The following is an 8,061-nucleotide window of genomic DNA, read 5'->3' on the forward strand; positions in this document are numbered from 1 at the left end:
TTCTCAAACTGTTCGCGTGGAAAATTTTAGCTTTTTGTTAGAATGCTGCTGTATAAAAGCTTAACTTTTATACTCGACCAACGTTATTCTAAAAAGTCTTAAAAATTCTCTATCCTCACCTCCCCATTCTTCTGTTTGCAGACTTTAATGCCAGATTTGTGGGGAGGTGAACGGCCCATCGATGACGATCTTCTTGCCCAACTGCTTGAAGGCGAAGAACAACCGACTGACAGAGTTCACGAGATCCCTTTTTCACGATCTTCTCCTAGACCTCGTCCATCTCCTCCTCAAATGGCCCGTTCTAAGTCTTTAGGCAAGAAAAGACCTGACTCCGAAGATAGCCCAAACTCTCCTGCCCAGCCTGATTCACAGGCTAGGGTTCCTTTGACCAGTGGTCGAGAAAATCCCGCTCCTGACCCTAATATCCAATTCAGAGCTCGTCCTCGTCATCAAAATCTGCCTGATGTCGAGTGGTATCTCTCCCCGACCAGCCAAGTGACTCCTCAGATGCTTGCCAACTACCTCAGGAAGTATCCTCTCACAGGGGTCAATCTCAAAATTCCTGCTGTAGACCAAAGGGCTAACCTTCCCGGAGGTGTATACAGTGCTTGGTCTAGGTATCACATAGAGGCGGGGGCTACCCTTCCTCTACATCCTTTTTATCAGGGGGTGGCCAACTATTTTGGTGTCGCCCCCTTCCAAATTACTCCGAATGGATATAGAATGCTGGCCGCACTCTATATCCTGTACAAACTCAAAAAATGGCCAGAACCTACCCCCCATGAGATCAACTATCTCTTCGACCTCAAGTCCAACCCTCAATAGTATGGGACGGGCTTCTTCCATCTTTGTCACTAGGAGACAAGCCGGACATTCCTGAGTGACACTACGCACTTTTTATCAGCGAATTTCCCTTCATTTTTCTTAAAGTACACTTTGTCTTTCAGGCCCATGGTTACGTCCGACCCCAACACCAGACATGGTGTTGAGGTCCAGCGCATTGGCCAGGATGACAGACGCAGAAAAAAGCGTCAAGTCCCTGGTCACTGATGAAAATCTGAGGCTATCTGGCCTCTTGGCTCCTCGCCATGAAACAAGAGGACTTGTGGTAGCAGATGCCACTGCCGAGGGGGATCCCGAGCAGCAACCCCTTGCGTCCCCTCCACAAAGGAGGCTGACGGGGGTTACAATTAGGGAACCCACGGGCAATCCTTCCGCAGAAAGGCCTTCTGCACCCCAAGGCAAGAGGAAACAAAAGGCAACATAATCTGTTGTGGACTTGGGGGAATCCTCCGATGAAAACGGTACAGTTATTTCGCTTTTAAATAGCTTGCCAATTCCCTGTCACTTGTTTGACGGGGAGGGCAACTTTACGTATACTCCAAATCTAGGGCCAGACTTCTTCGTGCCAGATAGTGAGTGTGTGACTAATAGAGTCAATAGTATAGCGACCAGTAGTTGTAGCTCGGGTATTAAACTTTGTGACCTCTTACCTGTTTTATCAAGAGTTTTTATCTGCCTTTATCTTATCATTTGTCTATGTTTATTTGTACGCAGATATGGCCACTCCCAACGTCTTCGATTTATATCAGACTGAGGAGGAAGTAGAAGTCCCTCTGTTTCGGCGAAAGACGTCCAGGAGGCATAACGGCGAATCGAGCCAAGGACCTCCTGCCAAGAAGGGTCGAACAGAAGATCCTCCCAAGGACGTGCCAACTGGGTAAACTCCTGCCCAGCCTTCAATTCCTGTTGAGAAGGAAAACCCGCTTGCTACGACGAACCCTCCCCCTGCAGCCGCTAAAGAACAAACCCAGCGGGACGAAGCTCTTGGGGCCAAACTTTCGAGCCGCGCCTTGCGAGCGGCCAAGGACCGCCTTGCACACATCGTGAAGTACGACCGTTGCAAGGATGCGATGGCTGAGGCAGAGAAAATGGGGGTCGACCAAATTATGAACATGGCCCTAAACGAAATGGCCAGCGTAAGCATTTCTTATCTCTTTGGCTTCCGTCTTTTATTCTTGGCAACAGACTCTAACTTTATCTCTTATCCACAGGCCTTGCTGACTGCAACTGCTGCTCGTACTCGTGCCTAAGCTACCATCGACCAGGCTCGGGCAAAGGCCATCGAGAGGTTCCAGGCAAAAGCTGCTGAGGAGCTTCAGGCTGCAGAAGCCAGGCATGTTGGGGAGTTGGAGGCGGTCACCCAGCAGAAGGATGCTGCGGTGGCAAAGCTGGTGGAGGTCGAAGCTTCCAAGGCAGCCTTGAGGAAGCAGAGGGAGGAGTACCAGGAGGCCAGCCGAGTCCAATATCGTGAATGCAAGAGACTCAATGAGGAGCTCCTTGCCAAGGACAAGGCCATGGCTGCTCTTGAGAGCCAAATAGAGCAGCTGAAGCTTACCAACGCCAAAGATCTGGAAAGGTACAAGAATGCGACGCTTCGGTGTTTCTATGACTTCTGGAAACACAACCAGGGCACCAACTTTGACTACCTTTCAGAAGATGTCAGGAATACTGAGCTGGCCCGTTGCACTGCTCGATTGGTCGAAGAAGAGGAAAGAGCAAGGATCCCTGCTTCCCCAAGCATCCAGCAGGCCGCTGGCACAGAGGAAGGAGGAGTTGTTGAGGATGCGGCCAACCAGACTGCTGAGCAAGACCCTCCTGCTCCTTAAACTTATTCTCTTTTTATTTTTCTTCAATTACACGACCCACGGGTCATGATGTAAAGACTATATATCTTTTTTGAATTTGCTGCATGGGCAACAAACTTTCCTTTTATTTGAACAGTTACATCCAAGCAGTGATGCTTGCAGTGTAAAAGACTGCATTATAATGTTATAATATTTTCATTTACCATAACATCTGTCCGTATGACCGAACTTAGCATAGTACTTTGGTTTGATTTAACAAAATATAAATTTTGAAAAATACTCTAAGTACCTTAGCATGCTTTCACTTATTTTGTTCATGTGTTTACATACCTTTTGATATGCTTTGTTATCGATGTGCCTTATATGCTCCCCAAGTGATCGAGGAGCTTTAGGTCCTGGGTCACTTGCCTTGACCATGACCTGTTCGAACATTTCTTCTCGGTAGGAAACGTAATGCTTATACTACAGCAAAACAACACACGTAATGAACAAATACTTGTAAACATAAATTTACAAAGGTTGGCAAGAATGACTGGCTACGCACAGTCCCTTATAATCTCGTATTAGAAATGGACTAAACATGTCTTTACGAGTGATCCTAAAAAAGGATCTTACATATATAAGCGATTAGCCATACAACGTGGCTAACCCTTTTTGCAAAACTTGTAAAAAGTAAAATTTAATACAAGCCAGTTCTTTAAAAAGGACTGTTTACTGATAATACTTGCGCAGGTGTTCTCCATTCCAATAACGTGGAACGAGATCTCCGTTTAGGCGTGCAAGTTTGTAGGTGCCCAGGTGAAGGACTTCTTCAATCTGGTAAGGTCCTTCCCAATTGGGTCCGAGTACTCCAGCAGTGGGGTTGCGGGTATTCAAGAAAACTCGTCGTAGCACCAAGTCACCGACGTTGAATTTTCTTTCTTTTACTTTTGAGTTAAAGTACCGGGCGACCTTTTGCTTGTATGCAGCAACTCGGAGTTGGGCTTTCTCCCGTATCTCGTCAATTGAGTCTAGGGACTCCATCATCAGTTGGCTGTTCTGGTCCTGGTCGTATGTTATGCGTCGATGTGAAGGGGGATCTAACTCGGCAGGTAACATGGCCTCATATCCATAGGCTAAGGAAAATGGGGTATGACCTGTCGCTGTTCGGTGAGACGTTCTGTACGACCAGAGGACTTCAGGCAGCTGCTCTGGCCATGCTCCTTTAGTGTCTTCAAGCCTCTTCTTTAGGGTGTCTTTAAGAGTTTTATTCACGGCCTCTACTTGACCGTTTGCTTGTGGATGCGCAATTGAAGAAAAGATTTTAATAACCCCGTGCCTTTTGCAGAAGTCGGTGAATAAGCCGCTGTAAAATTGGGTTCCGTTGTCTGAAACAATCTTTCGGGGAAAACCATACTGGCAAACAATGTTCTTGATGACGAAGTCAAGAACTTTCTTGGTCGTTATGGTAGTGAGTGGTTCAGCTTCGACCCATTTGGTGAAGTAGTCGACTTCCACAACTGCATACTTCACTCCGCCTTTTCCCGTTGGCAGGGATCCAATCAAATCTATCCCCCATAGTGCAAAAGGCCACATACTTTGCATCTGTTTTAACTCGTTTGGAGTTGTTCGTGGAATTTTGGAGAACCTTTGACATTTATCGCATCTTCGTACAAACTCCATTGAATCTTCGTTCATAGTCGGCCAGAAGTAGCCTTGCCTTAGAATCTTTTTTGCCAAACTCTGCCCCCCAGCGTGATCCCCGCAGAAGCCTTCATGCACCTCTTTCATTATTTCCTTAGCTTTTTCTGGTGTAATGCATCTGAGTAGTGGCATTGAATACCCTCTCCTGTATATAACACCATCGACCAGTATGTACCTAGCAGCCTGCCTTTGTAGAGTTCTGGCTTTGTTTCTATCTGTTGGTAGCACACCATTTGTCAGATACTCCAAGTAAGGTCCCATCCATGTATCCTCCATTCGAATTTCCATACTGGCTTCAATTGCTTGTATGCTTGGCTCACTCAATCTTTCTACTGGCACAATGTTCAATGTGTCAGCATCTTTCGCGCTCGCGAGTTTGGCTAAGGTGTCTGCGTTTGAATTCTGATCCCGCGGTATTTGCTGGAGGGTATACTTCGTGAACTGGGCTAGCAGGTCTTTGGTTTTATTTAAGTAGGCCACTGTAAATATTCCCCTAGCGAGGAGTGCTTGATATTCCCCTAGAACTTGATTCACTACCAGCTGTGAATCACTGTAAATATCAAGCGTCTTTATGCTCATGTCTTTCGCCATTCTCAACCTAGCGAGGAGTGCTTCGTATTCGGCTTCATTATTTGACGCGGTGAAGTCGAACCTAATGGCGCAGTGAAATCGATGCCCTTCCGGCGTTATCAATATCACTCCCGCTCCTGCATGGGATTCGTTGGACGACCCATCCGTGAATAACTTCCACGAAGGAGCTTTCTCTTGAGGCTCAGGCGCACTAGGCTGTTCGCACTGCTCGCTGTCTGGGAGTTCGGTGAACTCTGCAATAAGATCAGCCAAGACTTGTCCTTTTACTGCTGCTCGCGGTGAATATGTGATATCGAACTGCCCTAGTTCGACTGCCCATTTAATAATCGCCCAGCCGCCTCTAGTTTTTGCAGGACTTGCCGAAGGGGCTGGTCAGTTAAAACTGTGATAGGGTGGGGTTGAAAGTAAGGACGTAGCTTCCTTGAGGCCAGGATTAAACAGTATGCTAACCTTTCGATGGGTGGATATCTCAGTTTTGCTCCGATCAGCCTCTTGCTTACATAGTACACCGCTTTCTGTACGCCAACCTCCTCTCGCACTAGTACCGCACTCGCAGCAACTTCCGTGATCGCCAGGTAAATGAACAAAGTTTCTCCTTCGATTGGCTTGGATAAAACGGGAGGCTGTGCCATATGTGCTTTCAAGGCCTGAAAAGCTTGATCGCAGTCTCCTGTCCATTCAAACTTCTTATTGCCCCTAAGTAGATTGAAACAAGGGACGCATTTGTCCGTTGACTTCAAAATAAATCTACTTAGGGCTGCGATTCTCCCGGTTAAACTTTGTACATCTTTGATCTTTTCTGGCGATTTCATGTCGATCAGGGCTTTTATCTTGTCAGGGTTGGCCTCGATTCCTCTTGAATTTACAATGAACCCCAAAAACTTCCCTGATCCAACTCCGAAGGAACATTTGAGAGGATTTAGTTTCATCTGGAAGTTGTTCAGTACATCAAAACATTCTTGTAAATCCTTCACATGTCCTTCTGCCTTCTTAGAATTTACCAGCATGCCGTCCACGTATACCTCCATGTTTACTCTGATCAATTCTTTAAACATGTGGTTGACTAACCGCTGGTAAGTCGCACCTGCGTTTTTCAGTCCGAAGGGCATTACTTTATAGCAGTATAAGCCCATATCGGTCTGAAAGCTGGTGTGATCCTCATCAGGGGGATGTATGCTAATCTGGTTGTAGCCCGAATATGCATCCATGAAGGAGAGGATCTCGTGTCCTGCAGTGGCATCGACCAACTGGTCGATTCTTGGGAGTGGGAAGCAATCTTTTGGGCAGGCTTTATTGGGGTTTGTAAAATCTACGCAGGTTCGCCATTTGCCGTTAGGCTTGGGAACCAGCACTGGATTGGAGACCCACGATGGATAAAACGCTACCCTGATGAACCCATTCTCCTTTAACCTTTCAACTTCTTCTTTTAAGGATCTCGATCGATCCTTATCGAGCAGCCTTCCTTTTTGTTGTACGGGTGGAAAAGTATTGTCTATGTTCAGGACATGGCTGATAACTACAGGGTCTATCCCAGCCATGTCTTTGTGCGACCAGGCAAAGACTTCCTGGTTCTTCCGCAAAAATTCCACCAGTGCATGCTTCGTGGTTGGTTCTAGGTTTTTCCCGACCTTCACGATTCTGGTCGGGACTTTTTCGTCGAGTTGGACCTCTTCCAGGTCCTCGATGGGTCCAACGTTCTCTTCAAAATCCCCAAAGCGAGGATCTAGATCTCTATCCTCACTTTGGGCAACACCCTATTCGGTGACTTCATCACCGGATTGGGCTTGTGTATCAATTTCCATCTGCAACCTATCTGAGGTAGTGCTTTTTGATGTTCCCTTTTTCGCCTTCGTGACAAAGGCGTTATAGCACTCTCTGGCCTCCCTCTGGTTTCCCAACACACGTCCTACCCCTGCGTCTGTCAGGAATTTCATGGCTAAGTGCCACATAGAGGTGACAGCCCGTAGATCAACCAATATAGGTCTCCCAATGACGACATTGTACGCCGAAGGACAATCAACTACTATAAAAGTAGCGAGTAATGTCCTGGTAGCAGGCGCTGTACTTGTCGTCACTGGTAGTTTGATTGATCCTGCGGGGGTGAGTCCCTCACCAGAGAAGCTGTATATTGTCTGGTTGCAGGGCTCCAGGTCCTTAACGGACAACTTCATGCGTTCCAGCGAAGACTTATACAGGATATTCACCGAACTTCCTGTATCGACCAGCACTCTCTTCACCATCATGTTGGCCATTTGGATATCCATGACCAGCGGATCGGAATGTGGGAACCGGACGTGTTGGGCATCACTATCAGAGAAGGTTATCTCGCCTTCCTTTGACCGAGCCTTCTTTGGTGCGCGGTCCTCCATAGTCATCATCTTGATGTCCTGGTCGTGGCGCAGAGTCCGAGCGTATCGTTCCCTGGCCTTTCCGCTATTTCCCGCGAGGTGCGGGCCTCCACAAATGGTTAACAGTGTGCCAGTCACGGGGGAAGGCTGCAAAGGTGGCGAGCGTTGGCATGTGGGCGCTTGCTCATTGCCACCTGGAGCTTCTCATTGGGAATTTCCCGAGGCCCGTACATATCTTCTCAAGTGTCCTTGTCTGATAAGGAACTCGATCTCATCCTTCAGCTGGTTGCATTCGTTGGTGTCATGTCCGTAGTCGTTATGATAACGACAAAACTTGGTAGTGTCTCTTTTCGAAATATCCTTTCGAATGGGGGCAGGCTTCTTATAAGGCACATTGGAACTCGTAGCCTGATAGACCTCTCCCCGAGACTCAACTAGGGCAGTGTAGTTAGTGAACCGAGGCTCATAACGGTTTCCCTTGGCTCGTTTATGGTCGGAGGTGGAAGGCTCATTATGTGGCCGTTTTCCTCCATTTTTGCCATTGCCGTTTCCGTTCCCGTTGCCTTTGCTGTTAGGTTTAGACCCATTGGCAGCTTTGGAAGGCTCGGCTGCCTTTTTATCTTTGCTTGAAGGCTTTCCATCGTCGGCAATGGCATCTTCGAGCTTGATGTAACGATCAGCCCGGTCCAAGAACTCCTGGGTAGTTCTGACCCCATCCTTTCAGAGGCTTTTCCAGAGGGGGGTGTGACGCCTAACCCCTGCGGTTATGGCCATAATTTTGCCTTTGTCCC

The sequence above is a fragment of the Humulus lupulus genome, chromosome 3, assembly GCF_963169125.1.
Source record: "Humulus lupulus chromosome 3, drHumLupu1.1, whole genome shotgun sequence".
Taxonomy (NCBI): domain Eukaryota; kingdom Viridiplantae; phylum Streptophyta; class Magnoliopsida; order Rosales; family Cannabaceae; genus Humulus; species Humulus lupulus.